Source organism: Schistocerca gregaria, chromosome 8, assembly GCF_023897955.1.
Source record: "Schistocerca gregaria isolate iqSchGreg1 chromosome 8, iqSchGreg1.2, whole genome shotgun sequence".
Taxonomy (NCBI): Eukaryota; Metazoa; Arthropoda; class Insecta; order Orthoptera; family Acrididae; genus Schistocerca; species Schistocerca gregaria.
In genome coordinates this window covers 51,996,004-52,018,085 of record NC_064927.1, presented here as the reverse complement: position 1 = coordinate 52,018,085, position 22,082 = coordinate 51,996,004, and positions in this window count along the sequence as shown.

The following is a 22,082-nucleotide window of genomic DNA, read 5'->3' as shown; positions in this document are numbered from 1 at the left end:
CTAAGACAGATCTGCACATGATGACACGTCGATAGCAGCCGGTCCCCACACATACATCTTGCTCTCCTTACGTCAGTACACATCATATCAGTCTGTGACGCTGCCTTTGCAACATCTTGCGTGCCTTTAGGTTCGCCGCGACCAACACTTACCATGCACTGACCACAAAACATGGAGGTGCCGGAGCTTGAACCAGGGACCTCTCACATGCAAAGTGAACGCTCTACCAACTGAGCTACGCTCCCATGCAAGACTAAGCTGCGCTATTCTCCATTCTTTGCGACTATGATGTGCACGGACACGATGGTTGGTTGGTTTGTAGCGGTGAAGGGACCAGAGTACAATGGCGTTGACACGTTCATATACACAAGAGTTCCAAGTACTTCCGATGCTCTGCTATTACGAATGCAAATTCCGTCTGTTTTTACCGTCTTAAATTGAAAGGGCGGTCACAAATTGCTCCGTTTTCACTCCTTGTCGACAATCACACAGCACCTGAGGTAACAAGCACATCTCGAGCCCCATTGTGCACTCCATTGTTCATGCTAACTCAGTGCCTCGCTCTTTACTACTGTGTACCACTCTTGTCGTCCAACTGCAAAACACTGGGCCACAACAAGTTTCCGCGTCTCCATTGCACTGCGCACACTACGAGACGCTCCCCAAACTTGGCACTCACGCATGCAGCCGACGTTTCCGACTTAACACGACGCTCACGCAATGTTCACGCTAGTGACAGCCTTAATTATACTTCGACGTCGCACAAAAGCGAATGAGCACATTTCGACTACGGCTTAGGCCGCCCACCTAGTGTCGCTGCTCGGTGTCTGCAGGCAGCGAGGGGCTGCAAGCCTCCTATGTTCGCACCTATGTCACCTGTGCTTGCTTGTCAGAGACAGACTATCGCAAAACATACAACTCACTCCATGAGTTGATTGCTACGGCATCTGTTATAAGCAGTCACAACTAGCAACACCAGTAGCAGCCGACCGCACGCTAAGAATGGGAATGTGAGGTAGTATTTACGTGAACTCGGCGCAAGGCAGGTCTTTCCTACATAGGCTTGAGAATCGTATGGGAACACCTGTACTGTTTCTACATTAAATGCAGGAGTAAGAGGAGGGTGCTTCATGCGCACGAATAACAGCACGCTTGCCAATTGTAGATGCTAATGGTTCGCTTGTATCTGCCTAGACACATCTGCTGGCTGTGAATTATTCCACATGCATGCCGAAGTGCGCATGTAGGTACGTTGAAAATTCAGGAGGCGCTGGGTATCAATCCCAGTACCTCTTGCACCAGAGTAAAATGGCGCGGACACGTTCATATACACAAGAGTTCCAAGTACTTCCGATGCTCTGGTATTACGAATGCAAATTCCGTCTGTTTTTAACGTCTTAAATTAAAAGGGCAGTAACAAATTGCTCCGTTTTCACTCCTTGTTGACAATCACACAGCACCTGAGGTAACAAGCACATCTCGAGCCCCATTGTGCACTCCATTGTTCATGCTAACACAGTGTCGTTGCTCGGTGACTGCAGGCAGCGGGGGGCTGCAAGCTTCCTGTGTTCGCTCCTATGTCACCTGTGCTTGCTTGTCAGAGACAGACTATCGCAAAACATACAACTCACTCCATGAGTTGATTGCTATATCATCTGTTATCAGCAGTCACAACTAGCAACACCAGTAGCAGCCGACCGCACGCTAAGAATGGGAATGTGCAGTGGGATTTACGTGAACTCGGCGCAAGGCAGGTCTTTCCGACGTAGGCTTGAGAATCGTATGGGAACACCTGTACTGTTTCTACATTAAGTGCAGGAGTGGGAGGAGGGTGCTTCCTGCGCACGAATAACAGCACGCTTGCCAATTGTGGATGCTAATCGTTCGCTTGTATCTGCCTAGTCACATCTGCTGGCTGTGAATTATTCGACATGCATGCCGAGGTGCGCACGGAGGTGTGTTAAAATTTCTGGAGGCGCTGGGTATCTATCCCAGTACCTCTTGCATGCTAAGCGAGCTCTGTACCATCTCAGCTACGCTTCCCCCATGACGAATGGTGCTACATACAGCCATATCAACGCCACAGACCCTTGCACTCCCATTATTCCGAAGACAAACACTACTCTCTATGTATCAGTGAGGGTGTCTTTCAGGTTTCGTGCATTTTGTATCGAATCGTAGTTGGCCACAATGAAAGTGGCACGCATAACTACGAAATTAGAGTTCGGACACCGCTCTGAGTAAGACGAACGTGTTGTCCGCTCTCTACACTTCAAAGAGGTTAAGCCGTGATACCTAAGACAGATATGCACTCGATGACACCTCGATAACTGCCGGTCCCCACACATACATCTTGCTCTCCTTACGTCAGTATACATCATATCAGTCTGTGACGCAGCCTTTGCAACATCTTGCGTGCCTTTAGGTTCGCCGCGACCAACACTTACCATGCACTGACCACAAAACATGGAGGTGCCGGAGCTTGAACCAGGGACCTCTCACATGCAAAGTGAACGCTCTACCAACTGAGCTACTCTCCCATGCACGACTAAGCTGCGCTATTCTCCATTCTTTCCGACTATGATGTGCACGGACACGATGGTTGGTTGGTTTGGAGCCGTGAAGGGACCAGAGTACAATGGCGTTGACACGTTCATATACACAAGAGTACCAAGTAGTTCCGATGCTCTGGTATTACGAATGCAAATTCCGTCTGTTTTTACCGTCTTAAATTGAAAGGGCGGTCACAAATTGCTCCGTTTTCACTCCTTGTCGACAATCACGCAGCACCTGAGATAACAAGCACATCTCGAGCCCCATTGTGCCCTCCATTGTTCATGCCCACTCAGTGCCTCGCGCTTTACTACTGTGTACCACTCTTGTTGTCCAACTACAAAACACTGGGCCACAACAAGTTTCCGAGTCTCCATTGTACTGCGCACACTACGAAACGCTCCCCAAACTTGGCACTCACCCATGCAGCCGACTTTTCCGACTTAACACGACGCTCACGCTAGTGACAGCCTTATTTATACTTCGACGTCGCGCCAAAGCGAATGAGCACATTTCGCCTACGGCTTAGGCCGCCCACCTAGTGTCGCTGCTCGGTGTCTGCAGGCAGCGAGGGGCTGCAAGCTTCCTGTGTTCGCACCTATGTCACCTGTGCTCGCTTGTCAGAGACAGACTATCGTTAAACATACAACTCACTCCATGAGTTGATTGCTACGGCATCTGTTATCAGCAGTCACAACTAGCAACACCAGTAGCAGCCGACCGCACGCTAAGAATGGGAATGTGCAGTGGGATTTACGTGAACTCAGCGCAAGGCAGGTCTTTCCGACGTAGGCTTGAGAATCGTATGGGAACACCTGAACTGTTTCTACATTAAGTGCAGGAGTGGGAGGAGGGTGCTTCCTGCGCACGAATAACAGCACGCTTGCCAATTGTGGATGCTAATCGTTCTCTTGTATCTGCCTAGACACATCTGCTGGCTGTGAATTACTCCACATAAATGCCGAGGTGCGCACGTAGGTGCGTTAAAATTTCTGGAGGCGCTGGGTATCGATCCCAGTACCTCTTGCATGCTAAGCGAGCTCTCTACCATCTGAGCTACGCTTCCCCCATGACGAATGGTGCTACATACAGCCATATCAACGCCACAGACCCTTGCACTCCCATTATTCCGCAGACAAACACTACTCTCTATGTATCAGTGAGGGTGTCTTTCAGGTTTCGTGCATTTTGTATCGAATCGTAGTTGGCCACAGTGAAAGTGGCACGCATAACGACGAAATTAGAGTTCGGACACCGCTCTGAGTAAGACGAACGTGTTGTCCACTCTCTACACTTCAATGAGGTTAAGCCGTGATACCTAAGACAGATCTGCACTCGATGACACCTCGATAACAGCCGGTCCCGACACATACATCTTGCTCTCCTTACGTCAGTATACATCATATCAGTCTGTGACGCTGCCTTTGCAACATCTTGCGTGCCTTTAGGTTCGCTGCGACCAACACTTACCATGCACTGACCACAAAACATGGAGGTGCCGGAGCTTGAACCAGGGACCTCTCACATGCAAAGTGATCGCTCTACCAACTGAGCTACGCTCCCATGCACGACTAAGCTGCGCTATTCTCCATTCTTTGCGACTATGATGTGCACGGACACGATGGTTGGTTGGTTTGTAGCGGTGAAGGGACCAGAGTACAATGGCGCGGACACGTTCATATACACAAGAGTTCCAAGTAGTTCCGATGCTCTGGTATTACGAATGCAAATTCCGTCTGTTTTTACCGTCTTAAATTGAAAGGGCGGTCTCAAATTGCTCCGTTTTCACTCTTTGTCGACAATCACACAGCACCTGAGGTATCAAGCACATCTCGAGCCCCATTGTGCCCTCCATTGTTCATGCCCACTCAGTGCCTCGCGCTTTACTACTGTGTACCACTCTTGTCGTCCAACTACAAAACACTGGGCCACAACAAGTTTCCTAGTCTCCATTGCACTGCGCACACTACGAAACGCTCCCCAAACTTGGCACTCACCCATGCAGCCGACTTTTCCGACTTAACACGACGCTCACGCTAGTGACAGCCTTATTTATACTTCGACGTCGCGCCAAAGCGAATGAGCACATTTCGCCTACGGCTTAGGTCGCCCACCTAGTGTCGCTGCTCGGTGTCTGCAGGCAGCGAGGGGCTGCAAGCTTCCTGTGTTCGTACCTATGCCACCTGTGCTTGCTTGTCAGAGACAGACTATCGCAAAACATACAGATCACTCCATGAGTTGATTGCTACGGCATCTGTTATCAGCAGTCACAACTAGCAACACCAGTAGCAGCCGACCGCACGCTAAGAATGGGAATGTGCAGTGGGATTTACGTGAACTCGGCGCAAGGCAGGTCTTTCCGACGTAGGCTTGAGAATCGTATGGGAACACCTGTACTGTTTCTACATTAAGTGCAGGAGTGGGAGGAGGGTGCTTCCTGCGCACGAATAACAGCACGCTTGCCAATTGTGGATGCTAATCGTTCGCTTGTATCTGCCTAGACACATCTGCTGGTTCAGATCTTCGGCGTAACTCGAGAGCGTTGCGCCCTTCGATATTATTGTCGTTAATATCGGAGTGCTAGGTGTTTCAGTGATCGCTGCAGCTGCCGTTGTCCCGAGCCTTTGCCGCCGTTGGTCCCAGCCGCCGCTGCCGCCGCCGCCGCCGGTCTCCCGCCGACGTCGGTTGCCGCCACCGTATCCGGTTCCTGCCGCTGCTGCTGTTGCCGACCGCCGCCGCCGCCGCCGCCGCCGCTCCCTGCCCGTCTTTCGTTCTGTCGTCTCTGCTTACGTCTTCCCCTTCCTCTTCGTCAGTCTCTTGTCCTTGTCCTTTGACTGCCCCTATTATTTTTCCTCTTTTCCCCTCTCCCACTTATCCTCTCACCATGACAACCCCCACAACTACCGCCACTACCACTGCAATCGTGAACACGTCCCCCTCACTTGCTGCCACCACCATCACGTGGTGTGCTCAATCACCGCCTCCCCCATATATTCCCCCCCTCCTCACTCTTCCCACCCCCGCTCCTTTTGTTGCTCCCTCCCCTGTTCCTACCCCCCATGCCTCACGTGACCCATTCCCTCCCCTCCCACATGTGACTCATGCCACCCCCGGCAGGGTTGTTGCCCGTCGGGCCACCACCCACGCCACACCATCATCATCGTCATCACCATCACCATCACCATCGCCCTCGCCATCGCCAGTGCCAACCACTGCCACTGCATCTTCTGTGGCGCCAGCTCCAGCCCCAGCGCCATCACCAGCACCACCACCAGTGCCTGCACCGCCGGTGGGACCTGCCGTCTCCCGCCATCTCCCGGTCGTCCCCATCCCCCACACCTCTTCCCGTCCCTCTCCCGCTGTGAAACGTCCCAGCGGCACCCCAGCCTCTTCTGCTCCCAAGAAGTCGCAGACTCTCCCCCCTCCAACCCCCCAGGATGCCATGGATACCACCTCACCTTCCCTATCTACTCCCTCCTCTACCTCCCCCTCCTACAGGTACCTCCTTCCTCACCCTGATCCCTCTCTCCTGGAGGCCCGCAATCTTACCCCTCTCCTCCGCCAGCACTTCCCCGGAGCCCCGATCTCCCTTCTCACCCCCCGTCGGGACTCCGTCCTGATCACATCCCCCAGCCCCACCCTCCACTCAACATCCTCTCCCGCATTCCCCTCACCCGGTTTGGTCCCCATGCCTCCCTTGCCCCTGCTCCCCCCCCCCTCCTCATCCCGACAACCCCAGCCGCCCCGTCGCCCACCGACCCTCACTGCTGTGATCACTCGGCTTAGCCCGATGATCACGGAGGAGGAGGTGTTGGCGGAGCTGAAGGCCCATCCCTATCTAGAGTTTCGAGCTGTCCGCCGGATTCACAATCCAGCCGGCCCCACCCGCCTCATGCGGGTGTTTTCTGAGCATGCTCCCTCCATAGACCTCCTCCTCAAGGAGGGTTCCCTCCTTTTCAACCGCCGTTATAAGGTCGACCCCTCCCACTCCCCTCCACAGTCCATCCGCTGCCAGAGGTGCTTGCGCTATAATGCACATCCTACATCTGAGTGCCGCGAGGCCCCCGTCTGCCCGCACTGCAAAGAAGCACACTTCCTCCGGCAGTGCCCCAACCTTCAGTCCCCCCCCTCCTGTAACACCTGTAACCTCCAACACCCAACCTACTCCCAAAAGTGCAAGGCCCGACCCCCTCCCTCCGCTCCTGAACTCACTGTCCCTGTCCGCCCCTTGGATGCCCCCACCCCTCCCGGCAATTCCCTCCGTCCCCCCCCCCCCCCCCCACAGCTGAGGACATCATCCGCTTTGTAACCATTGTTCTTCAGAACATCCACCCCTTTCAGCGCCCCCACACCCTCCAGCAGATATCCCTTGCCGCCCGTTCCGTCTTCCATTTCAACACTTACGCCACCTACTCCCATAACCAGGCCCATTTTACCTTCTCCCGTCTCGACACCCTCGTCTAAATTCCCACTATGGCGCGACAGCAACGTATCCTGTTTAACAACATCCGTTCCCTTCCTGTCAACAAGAATCTCCTTATGCATACCCTCACCACCCACCGCGTGGATGCCTTCCTCCTAAACGAAACATTTCTCCAGCCCCACCATACTGTCCATACCTCGCCCTACCTCCTTCACCACTCTGACAACCCCCTCCCGATAGCGCGTGGCGGAGTTGCCATTGGCCACCATCGCCAGATCCCTGTTCGGCTCCAACCCCTCCTTCCCAACCCCACGGAACACCTGATCCTTAGTCTATTCTTCCCCGGCCTCACCGTTACCTGCACCACCATCTATGGTCGCCCCTCTGCCCCTATTCCTTTTGACTTCCATTCCCACATCGACCGTACCTTCTCCTCCTACGTGATTGCCGCAGATCTCAATATCCATAGTCGCTCCGCCACCCAGTTACGGCGGTGGCATCGGTTCCTCGCCAACATCCAAGGAGATGTCCTTCCTCTTCCCCAACACACCCGCCCTGAATCCAATACCACACCTGATGTCGTCCTAGCCTCCCCCAACCTCCTTGGCCGCATAGCGGTGGACGTCCTCGACCCTATTGGCAGTGACCATCTCCCTGTCCTTCTTACCATATCAGACGGTCGTCGCCCCCGTCCCGATCCTCGCCTTGACCCTCCCCCCAAGTATGTCCATGATTACTCCCGTGCCGACTGGAATGCATACCGGGATACCCTTACTACCCGAGTCGATAGCCACCCCCTCACCTACCACCGCCCACATGACATAACCCATGCCGCATCCTTTCTCCAGCAGACCTTGTCTGAGGCTGTGGAGGCCCACATCCCTACCGTCGCCATCCACCCGCACCGTCCCACTTTACCCCCACAGGCCGTCCTCCTCCTTCGAGAATCCCGTCGTCTCTACCGTGCCTTCCTCCACACGCGTGACCGGGACACACTACAACGCCACCGGCAACTCCAGAGACACATCCGGAACTTGCTCGCGGCTAAGAAACGCCGGGACTGGCGACAGACATGCACCCGTCTTAATGCCACCCTACCTATTAACTCGTCCAAATACTGGTCAGCCTTCCGCCGCCTTACTGGATCAAAACCCCCCCCCCTTACTATCCTCTCCTTCATAATGACAATCCCTTTCCTGACAACCTTAGTAAGGCCAACCATTTTGCCTCCTACCTCACCAATGTCTTTACCATCCCTGACGATCCCCAGTTCGATTATTCCCTCTTCCCCGATGTCCGCGATCGAACTGACACCTCTATCCCTCCACTAGCTCCTGGCTTCCAGTACTTGGACAACATTACACACACTGAACTCAATAACCCTATAACTACTCAAGACATCATCGATATACTCCGCACCAAACGCAACACTGCTCCTGGTCACGACCGTGTTACTTACCATCACCTCCGTGAAGCTCCCGCCCCCTTCCTCTCCACCCTGGCCAGGCTGTACAATGTGGTCTTGTCCACCGGCTTCTACCCCGACCTGTGGAAAACCTCCCGGATCCTGATGTTCCTCAAACCCGATAAACCACCTTCCGCTGTCTCCTCCTACCGTCCTATAAGCCTTACCTCGGTCTTCAGCAAGGTCCTGGAATCCATTCTAACCCACCGCATCCACCAGCATCTCCACCGGCACCGCTTCCTTCCCTCCACCCAATGTGGCTTTCGACCATCCTTCTCTGCCGATGACCTTCTCCTTCACCTCACCCACCTCCTCTCCGAACAACTCAACTCCCGTCGCTCCGCCATATTCCTCTCCCTTGACCTTTAACGCGCCTATGACCGTGTGTGGCATTCTGGTCTCCTCTTCAAGCTCCAAACCTTTGCTCTTCCTATTAACTACGTCCGTCTGATCGCCTCCTTCATTTCCCACCGCCCTTCCTATGTCACTATCCACAACACTGATTCCTACACCTTCTACCCCTCTGCCGGTGTGCCCCAAGGTTCCGTCCTTTCCCCTCTTCTTTACCTTCTTTATACGGCGGACATGCCTCCACCTGCACCCCCCCCCCTTCACCTTCTCCAGTACGCCGATGACACCGCCTTCCTTGCCCTTGCCCCCACCCTGCAACGCTCCCAACACCTTCTCCAATCCCATCTTGACCGGTTCACCTCTTGGTGTAACCAGTGGTTACTCAAGGTCAATCCTTCCAAGACCCAGGCAATCATCGTAGGCAAAACCACCCCTTCCTTCCGTCTCCTTGATTTCTATCTTACCATTTATGGCCGTCCTATTAACCTCACACCCACCCTCAAGTACCTTGGCGTCACCCTTGACCGTCGCCTCTCCTGGACCCCTCATCTCCGGACAATCCAAGCCAAGGCACGCTCCCGACTCCACCTCCTGAAGCTCCTTTCTGGCCGCACATGGGGTCTGGACCCCTCCACCGTCCTCCACACCTATAAATCTCTCATCCGCCCTATCCTCTGTTATGCCCATCCCGCCTGGATCTCTGCCCCGCCTACCTTTTACAAATCCCTTCAAATCCTTGAACGGCATGCACTCCGCCTCGCCTATCGCATCCGCCTCCCTTCCCCCACGCGGCTCCTCTATGACCTCATCCCCTTCCCACACCTCCTCCTCTTCCTCCAACAGATACGGATCCTCTACACCTCCCTCAACCTTGATCCTCCCCACCCGCTTGTCTCTTCCATCCTCTCCCACCCCAACCCACTGCCGCGCCTGTACTCCTGTATCCCACCTGCTCTCCATCTTCACACTCTCCACACCCTCTCCCAAGGTGGCTTCCGCCGACTCCCCCTCCCGGATGATGCCCTCCTCCCCTCCATCTACCCCTCCTACCAACTTTGAGCCTTGCCTTCCCCTCTCCTCTCATTTTCCTGTGGGCACCCTCTCTCCCTTCTCTCCCTCCCTCTCTCCCTCATTCCATCCTTACCTCCCCTCCCCCTCTCCCTGGGCTTCCACCCCCCTCTTTTCGTTTTCTCCCCTCCTCCTCCCTGGCATCCTATCTCCCCCTCCCTCCTTCCCTCCCCCTGTTTTTTCCCTTGGCGGGCCCCCAGCTTTTCGGTGTGGACAGTGCCCCTGCAAGCGCCGAAGCCCATCTCCGCAGTGTCCGTGTCTTTCGTCCCGTCTGTGCCTCGAGTGTTTCTTCGTTTTCTGCTCCACCGTTCACCTGTGCTAGTGTTCTCTGTTCCGTGCTGTGCTGCCCGTTTTTTTTTTTTTTTTTTTTTAACTGAAACAGTGCTGCGTCGGTGAACGACTTCAATTCTTTTTATTCTCTGTTGTGTTCTGATTTTTGTCCTCCATGTCTGTGATTTGAGATTATGTCTTCCTGTTTTTATCTCTTGTATGTTTCTTGTGGCCGAAGAGCGGCATATTAGGCCGCTGCCGGCCTACCTTTGTAGGTATAAAATGACAATAAAGGAAAAAAAAAAATCTGCTGGTTGTGAATTACTCCACATAAATGCCGAGGTGCGCACGTAGGTGTGTTAAAATTTCTGGAGGCGCTGGGTATCGATCCCAGTACCTCTTGCATGCTAAGCGAGCTCTCTACCATCTTTTTTTTTTTCCTTTTTTTTTTTCTTTCGTCCTCTGAGGATGGAACTTACCACCCTTGGTTTACTACACCAGTGCTCTACCACTTTTTTTTCTTTTTTTACAACTGGAAAAACACGAGCGTGACAGCATTAGAACCTGTAATCTTCAGATCCGAAGTCCGACACCTTGTCCATTTTTTTTTTTTTTTTTTTTTTTTTGGCGACGGCTTCTCACGCCAAGTACATAACTATAAACTGATGAGACAAGGTTAATCCCTTTATCTTGGAGAAACTAATGTACCCCTTCTTTGGGCTTATTGATAATGTGAAAAAAGAATGAAGTCTTCAGTAGGTAGAAACAGAAGTTACGTTCAGTTTGTTTCCTTCTTCATCGCTGTTTTTTGTTGTCACACTTAAAGCAAATAGGCTTCCTTGACAAAGAAACGTCAGAGGGCATTCCGAAACTGCCTCTTCTCTCTGAAAATGCTTAAAAAACAAACCATATTCGGTGAGAAGCAACTATTTATAATGGCTTCTTGAAAAATAAATTAATAAACGTTGAACTCAAAGAACGGCAATTCCGGTAAGAACTAAAATAACTTTTTTTTTTCCACGATTGTAAAGTAAGTTAGTAGTGGTGAACACTCTCTTACGTTTGTCTTCTGTGTCCGCAGATATTTCTTGTTAATTCTTTTACATCAAAGTCTTGATTAAAGAATTTGCGTATGTTTCTTTATATTTACTAGTCTTCAGTAACATGTGATGCTCAGTTAGCAGATAGATCCAAAAATCCTCTTGGCTTTTCTCTTCCTTCGTGAAGAGGTAATGTACCGTTGCCGCTTTCAGCCAATTGACTGCGTTGCGTTTCGTGTTAGGAAAGGGTACATCATCCGGTGTCAAAAAGTCCGCAGGTGTTATAGCGTTAGGTGACGTTCGAAGGATGAGTGCCAGCTTTCGTCGGACATTCAGCCATATACTTTAACCTTGTCACACACGAAACGATGTTCTTCGTTATCAATTAAACTACACGTTGCACACAAAGGCGAATCCGCTAAGTGGATCGTATGAAGTTTCGAGTTTGTTGCAACTTTCCTATTTACAACAAAGTACCATGTTGCTTTCAGATGAGTAGCTAAGTTACGGTTATGAATATTTGCCCATATCACTTTCCAGTTAGAACATGGATAGTTTTGTTCTATTTTGTTGTTCTTCTTTTCTCCCATCAATTTGCCATATATTTCTTTTACGTTTGTCATGTCTTTTTCCGGAATTCTTGAACGTAGGTAGCTATATTCTATTAAAAACCATCGTAAATGGTAAAGTCCGCTCGGTATGTGCTGCACATTAATGGGTGGAGAGAGGTCATCTGGAGCTATTTCAGATAGCAAGTGCGCGGCGATACAGCTGCCGGATTGTCTCCATTGTTGAAATGTATTGGAGATGTACAGAGCCTGCGACTTTTTAGTAACATTCGTTAAGTTTAAGCCGCCATTATTAGTGGCGAGCGTCAGAGTGTCATACTGGATTTTAAATATGTGGCCACGGCTCACAAAATAGCCTATTGCTGACATAATTTGTTTGGCGATGCCGGCGGGTATTGGCAGTATCTGGGCGACATAATTGACTTTGGAAGTAATAGAGACGTTCGCTAAAGACACTCTCTGAATTTCATTTAATTGTCGGATACTATGTGTCCGTACACTAGCTCGTATGGTAGTTAGTACTTGTCTATAGTTGGCCGCAATAGTTTGACGTATACTTTTTCGGAAATCAATGCCGAGACACTTCAAGGCTGTTAGCTCACGTAACTGACCGTGTGTGCGCATGCCAATGCCACGTCCGATATTGAATATGCCGGACTTGGTTTTGTTTAACCTCGCGGCTGACGCTCGTTCGTATTTTTCTATTATGTGCATTGCCGTCTCGACTTCCGCTACATTCATAACGAGAAACCCAACATCGTCCGCATAAGCTTTACATATTATTTTGTTTCCTCGTATTTGCAATCCTTGTAACCGCTGAGTCAAGGTAGCGAGCAAAGGTTCGATGGCCATGGCAAAAAGTGCCATGGACAACGGACAACCTTGCCTGACGGAACATGCGATCTCGACTGGCCGGCTAGGCTGTCCATTTATGATGATTCTGGAGGAGTTATTCGTTACCAAACGTCGTATGAGGTCAACGAATCTCGGCGGAAAACCCATTGCACCTATCGTTTTCAGGAGGTAGGAGTGGCTGATCCTGTCGAAGGCTTTATCGAAATCTAACGACACGATGGCACATTTTAGTCGACATACTTCTGCTATTGAAATTATGTCGCGGTAGTCTGACAGCGTCTGCCGAATTTTCCTACCCTTGCCCACGCTAGACTGATATGGGCCGGTGACGCTGGCCATTACATTTTTAAGTCTGTGGGCTAAGAGCCGCGAAAAAATTTTATAGTCACTGTTCAGCAGAGTGATTGGTCTCAAATTTCCAATTTTCTTGCCAGCCGATTTTTTTGCGATTAACACTATCATACCTTCGCAAAAATCTTTCGGTATCTCCTTATTGAGGTTCAGAAGTTCATTACAGATGCATGTAATTCTATGTTTTATATGTTCCCAGAAGACTTGATAAAGTTCTGCTGGTATGCCGTCAGCTCCAGGGGATTTATTTTTTGCACTTTGATAGACAGCATAGTGTACATCGTCTTCGGTCGCCTCCGCTATTAGAGCTTCCGCGTACGCGTTACCAACGCGTCCTTGCAGGTGGGTCAGTAAATCGTCCTGTGCTTTTTCGTCTACCTCTTTATCTGAAAACAAGTTGTCGAAATGGGTTAGTATTTCTGCTTTTATGTCGTTGTGCATTGTCAAGGTGGTTCCATTATCAGTTTTAAGCTCCGTCAGTATTTTGCGGAATCCTCGTTTCGTTTCACGAATCACATGATATACCGAAGTGGCTTCTTTTTGCGCCACAGTCTCTGCTCTTGACCTTATTTGGTATCCTTCAAGCTGTTGTCGCCTTAATGTCAGTATTTTTGCCTGGATTTTTTTAATTCTCCCATGGTTCCCAATAGCTGTAGCACCTTGCAGGTAGAGTTCTCGGAGACAATGAAAGTAAAATTCTATCGTTCTTTTCCGCCAAAAGCTCTTCTCCCGGGAGTAGTTGATGAAACATCTCCGGATCTGAGGTTTGGCGCATTTGAGCCACCAATCCAAAGTCGAGTGGTAAGAGATGAGTTTGGTCTCGCAGGCTCTCCAAGTGGTGAGAAAGGCTTCTCGACAGGCAGGATCATTAAGTGTGAAACATTAAGTTTCCATGGCCCTTTATATCGACAGGTTCCTTGTCGTTCCAAATTTAATGTGCATATATATGCAGCGTGGTCTGAAAAAACGGTTGGCCAAACTTCAGACTGCAGGATGCGGTGTTTCAGATTGGGCGAGACATATATTCGATCCAACCGGCTCCCTGAATGATTAGTGAGGTGGGTAAAGCCGGGTGCCGCGCCGTGCTTTTGCTCCCACGAATCAGTTAAACGGAGGTCGGTGACGATACGTTCCAGGTCCGGCGATTTGTTGTAGTTCGGAGTTTGGTCTTTGGCATGTATGACACTGTTAAAGTCGCCTCCAAGGATGGTATGGGTGCAGTGTACACCAAACAAAGGAATAATTCCCTCCTTAAAAAACTGTGCTCGTTGGCACCGATTGGTAGAACCAGATGGGGCATAGACATTAATAATCCTGGTGTTATAAAGCGTGCCGGCAATGCCTCTACCGTTAGGCCGTTTTGTTACGTCTGTAATGACGACGCCCTCTTTGAAAAGAAATGCGGTACCCAAATCACATCCAATTCCAGGATTGACTATAGCATTATACCCCTGTATGAAGTCAAGTTTGATGTTTGTTACTTCTTGTAAAAACAAAATGTCCACATCAGCTGCATACAGGAAATCTTTTAAATTTTGTAAATTAAATGGGCTACAAATTTTATTGATGTTCAGCGTAGCGATCTTATAGGCCTGCAACGGAACTACGTTAGCCAAGACGGGAGTGTAATTAGGAAAAACTCTGGCAACATATCATTTCGAAAAAACATTAAGAAATCTGACCCGAGAGACATGTGGACACAAGTCAGTAAAACCGTTCAGACTAGAAATATTCATGACTTGGGAAGGGATCGGTCGGCTTCTCCGTGTCTGGGACAGTATCCGTCGCAGCGATGACATTCAAGACGACGTCATCTCGTGGTGTGGCCATCGTGGTGACTGTAACGGTTCCTGTGGTGTCCGTAATTGCGTCCTCCTTTGTAGTGTCGTCGACATCGTCTGCCCACGGATTCGACAGCCCTGTCATCGGTTCGTCATTAAGTGGTGCACTATATTCAGGTGTTTGCTGGTGATTTTTATCTTCGGTTCGGGTAATTGCTACGTCATCGGAGGGCAAACTGGCAGAACCTGAGGTACTATCCAAGGACACAGGGTCTTCGTTAGATGACTGCTGATTGCACTGCAAGTTCACAGATGCAGATTGACGTATTTTGCCCCCTATTTGCTTCGCCTGTTCACGCAGTTGTGGTGCAGTCTGCTCTGCACCTTGACGCGCGATCTTCCGTTTTTTAGATTTCTTGGGAGATGCGTCTCGTGGTGGACTTTGGACGGTACCTGGAGAAGCCTCAGGTTGCAAAGTAGCACTACCCGAAGTGACTGACGCCAGGTCTGATTTCATTGCAATTGACGGGCTGTGGTCAGTGCCTAAGGCAGCTGCAGGATTCGGAGGAGCACCACTAGAAACGGCTGGTTGCGAGTCCGTTTTCTGTGCACCTGATACGCTTTTGATACCTCCTAAAGAAGCTCCAGGATGCAGAGGAGCACTACCCGAAGCGACTGAGGTCGCGTCCGTATCCATTGCCTCATTGGGCGATTCCACGGCGACAAGGGCAGGAGCAGATATGTCTTCGCAGGAGGGTTGAGTGTCTACAGATGCTACACCTGAGTCGGTCGGTTGGTCGGTCGCTTGTGGGTCGGTATTCGTAGTAACTTCGGGGGGCGCAGTGGCACTTGCAAAACCGCACGCTACGGCGACATATGTCACGGGCAGCGTTGACATAGCAGGGGGCCTGACGGCATCGCCGGCGGGCAGTTGCGCCACTCGCCTTTGAACACATCCTGCACGAACGTGGCCTGGTAAATTGCAGACAGCACACGTTTTCGGTTGGTCATCATACATCACAACAGCTCTATATCCGCAGACGTTTATAAACGACGGAATGTGGTTCTGCAATTCGACTTTTAATTGGCGCACACCATTCAAAACAGGGAATTTGTGTGCAGCAGACCACCGTTCGGCAATATTACTCAAAACTTTCCCGTATGGAGCAATAACAGCATTTATCTGGTCACTTGTAATTTCAAAGGGAAGTTCAAAGACTCGCAGGGTCCGAATACCTAGACCAGCATGGGCAACGGTAACCTCCCCAACATTTCCGTCAGCATGTTTAAATTTCAGAATGCCATCACAAGATCGAACTATCCTTTCACACAATTGTGGACTGTTCATAATCGAGAAATGTATGCCGATAATATCATCAAGTCCTATTTTAACATCATCCTCTAACCACTGTTCAACATCAAATGACATCGGTCGGACAAAGTTGCGATCAAACGTGAATTTCAAAGTATCTTTTCGTTGCGGTTGGGACATCTCTTAATTCTTTTTCATGTCTACACAAATACTATAGACAGCGACGCGTTGCAGCAAGAGCAGAGACTTACCACGCGGAGCTAACTCAGCACAGCACACACCACGGCATGTCCGACCTCCAGCGCAGCCGCTGGCTGAATGACCATCTGAGCTACGCTTCCCCCATGACGAATGTTGCTACATACAGCCATATCAACCCAACAGACCCTTGCACTCCCACTATTCCGCAGACAAACACTACTCTCTATGTATCAGTGAGGGTGTCTTTCAGGTTTCGTGCATTTTGTATCGAATCGTAGTTGGCCACAATGAAAGTGGCACGCATAACGACGAAATTAGAGTTCGGACACCGCTCTGAGTAAGACGAACGTGTTGTCCGCTCTCTACACTTGATTGAGGTTAAGCCGTGATACCTAAGACAGATCTGCACTCGATGACACCTCGATAACAGCCGGCAACCACACATACATCTTGCTCTCCTTACGTCAGTATACATCATATCAGTCTGTGACGCTGCCTTTGCAACATATTGCGTGCCTTTAGGTTCGCCGCGACCAACACTTACCATGCACTGACCACAAAACATGGAGGGGCCGAAGTTTGACCAGGGACCTCTCACATGCAAAGCGAACGCTCTACCAACTGAGCTACGCTCCCATGCACGACTAAGCTGCGCTATTTTCCATTCTTTGCGACTCTGATGTGCACGGACACGATGGTTGGTTGGTTTGTAGCGGTGAAGGGACCAGAGTACAATGGCGCGGACACGTTCATATACACAAGAGTTCCAAGAAATTCCGATGCTCTGGTATTACGAATGCAAATTCCGTCTGGTTTTACCGTCTTAAATTGAAAGGGCGGTCACAAATTGCTCCGTTTTCACTCCTTGTCGACAATCACACGGCACCTGAGGTAACAAGCGCATCTCGAGCCCCATTGTGCACTCCATTGTTCATGCCCACTTAGTGCCTCGCGCTTTAATACTGTGTACCACTCTTGTCGTCCAACTACAAAACACTGGGCCACAACAAGTTTCCGAGTCTCCATTGCACTGCGCACACTACGAAACGCTCCCCAAACTTGGTACTCACCCATGCAGCCGACTTTTCCGACTTAACACGACGCTCAACCTTTTTTTTTTTTCCTTTATTGTCATTTTATACCTACAAAGGTAGGCCGGCAGCGGCCTAATATGCCGCTCTTCGGCCACAAGAAAAATACAAGAGATAAAAATCAGGAAGACATAATCTCAAAACACAGACATGGAGGACAAAAATCAGAAGACAACAGAGAATAAAAAGAATTGAAGTCGTTCACCGACGCAGCACTGTTTCAGTTTTAAAAAAACGGGCAGCACAGCACGGAACGGAGTACACTAGCACAGGTGAACGGTGGAGCAGAAAACGAAGAAACACTCGAGGCACAGACGGGACGAAAGACACGGACACTGCGGAGATGGGCTTCGGCGCTTGCAGGGGCACTGTCCACACCGAAAAGCTGGGGGCCTGCCAAGGGAAAAAACAGGGGGAGGGAAGGAGGGAGGGGGAGATAGGATGCCAGGGAGGAGGAGGGGAGAAAACGAAAAGAGGTGGGTGGAAGCCCAGGGAGAGGGGGAGGGGAGGTAAGGATGGAATGAGGGAGAGAGGGAGGGAGAGAAGGGAGAGTGGGTGCCCACAGGTAAATGAGAGGAGAGAGGAAGGCAAGGCTCAAAGTTGGTAGGAGGGGTAGATGGAGGGGAGGAGGGCATCATCCGGGAGGGGGAGTCGGCGGAAGCCACCTTGGGAGAGGGTGTGGAGAGTGTGAAGATGGAGAGCAGGTGGGATACAGGAGTACAGGCGCGGCAGTGGGTTGGGGTGGGAGAGGATGGAAGAGACAAGCGGGTGGGGAGGATCAAGCTTGCGGGAGGTGTAGAGGATCCGTATCCGTTGGAGGAAGAGGAGGAGGTGTGGGAAGGGGATGAGGTCATAGAGGAGCCGCGTGGGGTAAGGGAGGCGGATGCGATAGGCGAGGCGGAGTGCATGCCGTTCAAGGATTTGAAGGGATTTGTAAAAGGTAGGCGGGGCAGAGATCCAGGCGGGATGGGCATAACAGAGGATAGGGCGGATGAGAGATTTATAGGTGTGGAGGACGGTGGAGGGGTCCAGACCCCATGTGCGGCCAGAAAGGAGCTTCAGGAGGTGGAGTCGGGAGCGTGCCTTGGCTTGGATTGTCCGGAGATGAGGGGTCCAGGAGAGGCGACGGTCAAGGGTGACGCGAAGATACTTGAGGGTGGGTGTGAGGTTAATAGGACCGCCATAAATGGTAAGATAGAAATCAAGGAGACGGAAGGAAGGGGTGGTTTTGCCTACGATGATTGCCTGGGTCTTGGAAGGATTGACCTTGAGCAACCACTGGTTACACCAAGAGGTGAACCGGTCAAGATGGGATTGGAGAAGGTGTTGGGAGCGTTGCAGGGTGGGGGCAAGGGCAAGGAAGGCGGCGTCATCGGCGTACTGGAGAAGGTGAAGGGGGGGTGCAGGTGGAGGCATGTCCGCCGTATAAAGAAGGTAAAGAAGAGGGGAAAGGACGGAACCTTGGGGCACACTGGCAGAGGGGTAGAAGGTGTAGGAATCAGTGTTGTGGATAGTGACATAGGAAGGGCGGTGGGAAATGAAGGAGGCGATCAGACGGACGTAGTTAATAGGAAGAGCAAAGGTTTGGAGCTTGAAGAGGAGACCAGAATGCCACACTCGGTCACAGGCGCGTTAAAGGTCAAGGGAGAGGAATATGGCGGAGCGACGGGAGTTGAGTTGTTCGGAGAGGAGGTGAGTGAGGTGAAGGAGAAGGTCATCGGCAGAGAAGGATGGTCGAAAGCCACATTGGGTGGAGGGAAGGAAGCGGTGCCGGTGGAGATGCTGGTGGATGCGGCGGGTTAGAACGGATTCCAGGACCTTGCTGAAGACCGAGGTAAGGCTTATAGGACGGTAGGAGGAGACAGCGGAAGGTGGTTTATCGGGTTTGAGGAACATCAGGATCCGGGAGGTTTTCCACAGGTCGGGGTAGAAGCCGGTGGACAAGACCACATTGTACAGCCTGGCCAGGGTGGAGAGGAAGGGGGCGGAAGCTTCACGGAGGTGACGGTAAGTAACACGGTCGTGACCAGGAGCAGTGTTGCGTTTGGTGCGGAGTATATCGATGATGTCTTGAGTAGTTATAGGGTTATTGAGTTCAGTGTGTGTAATGTTGTCCAAGTACTGGAAGCCAGGAGCTAGTGGAGGGATAGAGGTGTCAGTTCGATCGCTGACATCGGGGAAGAGGGAATAATCGAACTGGGGATCGTCAGGGATGGTAAAGACATCGGTGAGGTAGGAGGCAAAATGGTTGGCCTTACTAAGGTTGTCAGTTTGTGACTCTGATGTGCACGGACACGATGGTTGGTTGGTTTGTAGCGGTGAAGGGACCAGAGTACAATGGCGCGGACACGTTCATATACACAAGAGTTCCAAGTAGTTCCGATGCTCTGGTATTACGAATGCAAATTCCGTCTGGTTTTACCGTCTTAAATTGAAAGGGCGGTCACAAATTGCACCGTTTACACTCCTTGTCGACAATCACACGGCACCTGAGGTAACAAGCACATCTCGAGCCCCATTGTGCACTCCATTGTTCATGCCCACTCAGTGCCTCGCGCTTTACTACTGTGTACCACTCTTGTCGTCCAACTACAAAACACTGGGCCACAACAAGTTTCCGAGTCTCCATTGCACTGCGCACACTACGAAACGCTCCCCAAACTTGGCACTCACCCATGCAGCCGACTTTTCCGACTTCACGCAACGCTCACGCTAGTGACAGCCTTATTTATACTTCGACGTCGCGCCAAAGCGAATGAGCACATTTCGCCTACGGCTTAGGCCGCCCACCTAGTGTCGATGCTCGGTGTCTGCAGGCAGCGAGGGGCTGCAAGCTTCCTGTGTTCGCACCTATGTCACCTGTGCTTGCTTGTCAGAGACAGACTATCGCAAAACATACAACTCACTCCATGAGTTGATTGCTACGGCATCTGTTATCAGCAGTCACAACTAGCAACACCAGTAGCAGCCGACCGCACGCTAAGAATGGAATGTGCAGTGGGATTTACGTGAACTCGGCGCAAGGCAGGTCGTTCCAACGTAGGCTTGAGAATCTTATGGGAACACTTGTACTGTTTCTACATGAAGTGCAGGAGTGGGAGGAGGGTGCTTCCTGCGCACGAATAACAGCACGCTTGCAATTGTGGAAGCTAATCGTTCGCTTGTATCTGCCTAGACACATCTGCTGGCTGTGAATTATTCGACATGCATGCTGAGGTGCGCACGTAGGTGTGTTAAAATTTCTGGAGGCGCTGGGTATCTATCCCAGTACCTCTTGCATGCTAAGCGAGATCTCTACCATATGAGCTACGCTTCCCCCATGACGAATGGTGCTACATAGAGCCATATCAACACCACAGCCCCTTTCACTCCCATTATTCCGCAGACAAACACTACTCTCTATGTATCAGTGAGGGTGTCTTTCAGGTTTCGTGCATTTTGTATCGAATCGTAGTTGGCCACAATGAAAGTGGCACGCATAACGACGACATTAGAGTTCGGACACCGCTCTGAGTAAGACGAACGTGTTGTCCGCTATCTACACTTCAATGAGGTTAAGCCGTGATACCTAAGACAGATCTGCACTCGATGACACCTCGATAACAGCCGGCAACCACACATACATCTTGCTCTCCTTAAGTCAGTATACATCATATCAGTCTGTGACGCTGCCTTTGCAACATATTGCGTGCCTTTAGGTTCGCCGCGACCAACACTTACCATGCACTGACCACAAAACATGGAGGGGCCGGAGTTTGACCAGGGACCTCTCACATGCAAAGCGAACGCTCTACCAACTGAGCTACGCTCCCATGCACGACTAAGCTGCGCTATTTTCCATTCTTTGCGACTCTGATGTGCACGGACACGATGGTTGGTTGGTTTGTAGCGGTGAAGGGACCAGAGTACAATGGCGCGGACACGTTCATATACACAAGAGTTCCAAGTAGTTCCGATGCTCTGGTATTACGAATGCAAATTCCGTCTGGTTTTACCGTCTTAAATTGAAAGGGCGGTCACAAATTGCTCCGTTTTCACTCCTTGTCGACAATCACACGGCACCTGAGGTAACAAGCACATCTCGAGCCCCATTGTGCACTCCATTGTTCATGCCCACTTAGTGACTCGCGCTTTACTACTGTGTACCACACTTGTTGTCCAACTACAAAACACTGGGCCACAACAAGTTTCCGAGTCTCCATTGCACTGCGCACACTACGAAACGCTCCCCAAACTTGGCACTCACCCATGCAGCCGACCTTTCCGACTTAACACGACGCTCACGCAACGCTCACGCTAGTGACAGCCTTATTTATACTTCGACGTCGCGCCAAAGCGAATGAGCACATTTCGCCTACGGCTTAGGCCGCCCACCTAGTGTCGCTGCTCGGTGTCTGCAGGCAGCGAGGGGCTGCAAGCTTCCTGTGTTCGCACCTATGTCACCTGTGCTTGCTTGTCAGAGACAGACTATCGCAAAACATACAACTCACTCCATGAGTTGATTGCTACGGCATCTGTTATCAGCAGTCACAACTAGCAACACCAGTAGCAGCCGACCGCACGCTAAGAATGGAATGTGCAGTGGGATTTACGTCAACTCGGCGCAAGGCAGGTCTTTCCGACGTAGGCTTGAGAATCGTATGGGAAAACCTGTACTGTTTCTACATTAAGTGCAGGAGTGGGAGGAGGGTGCTTCCTGCGCACGAATAACAGCACGCTTGCCAATTGTGGATGCTAATCGTTCGCTTGTAT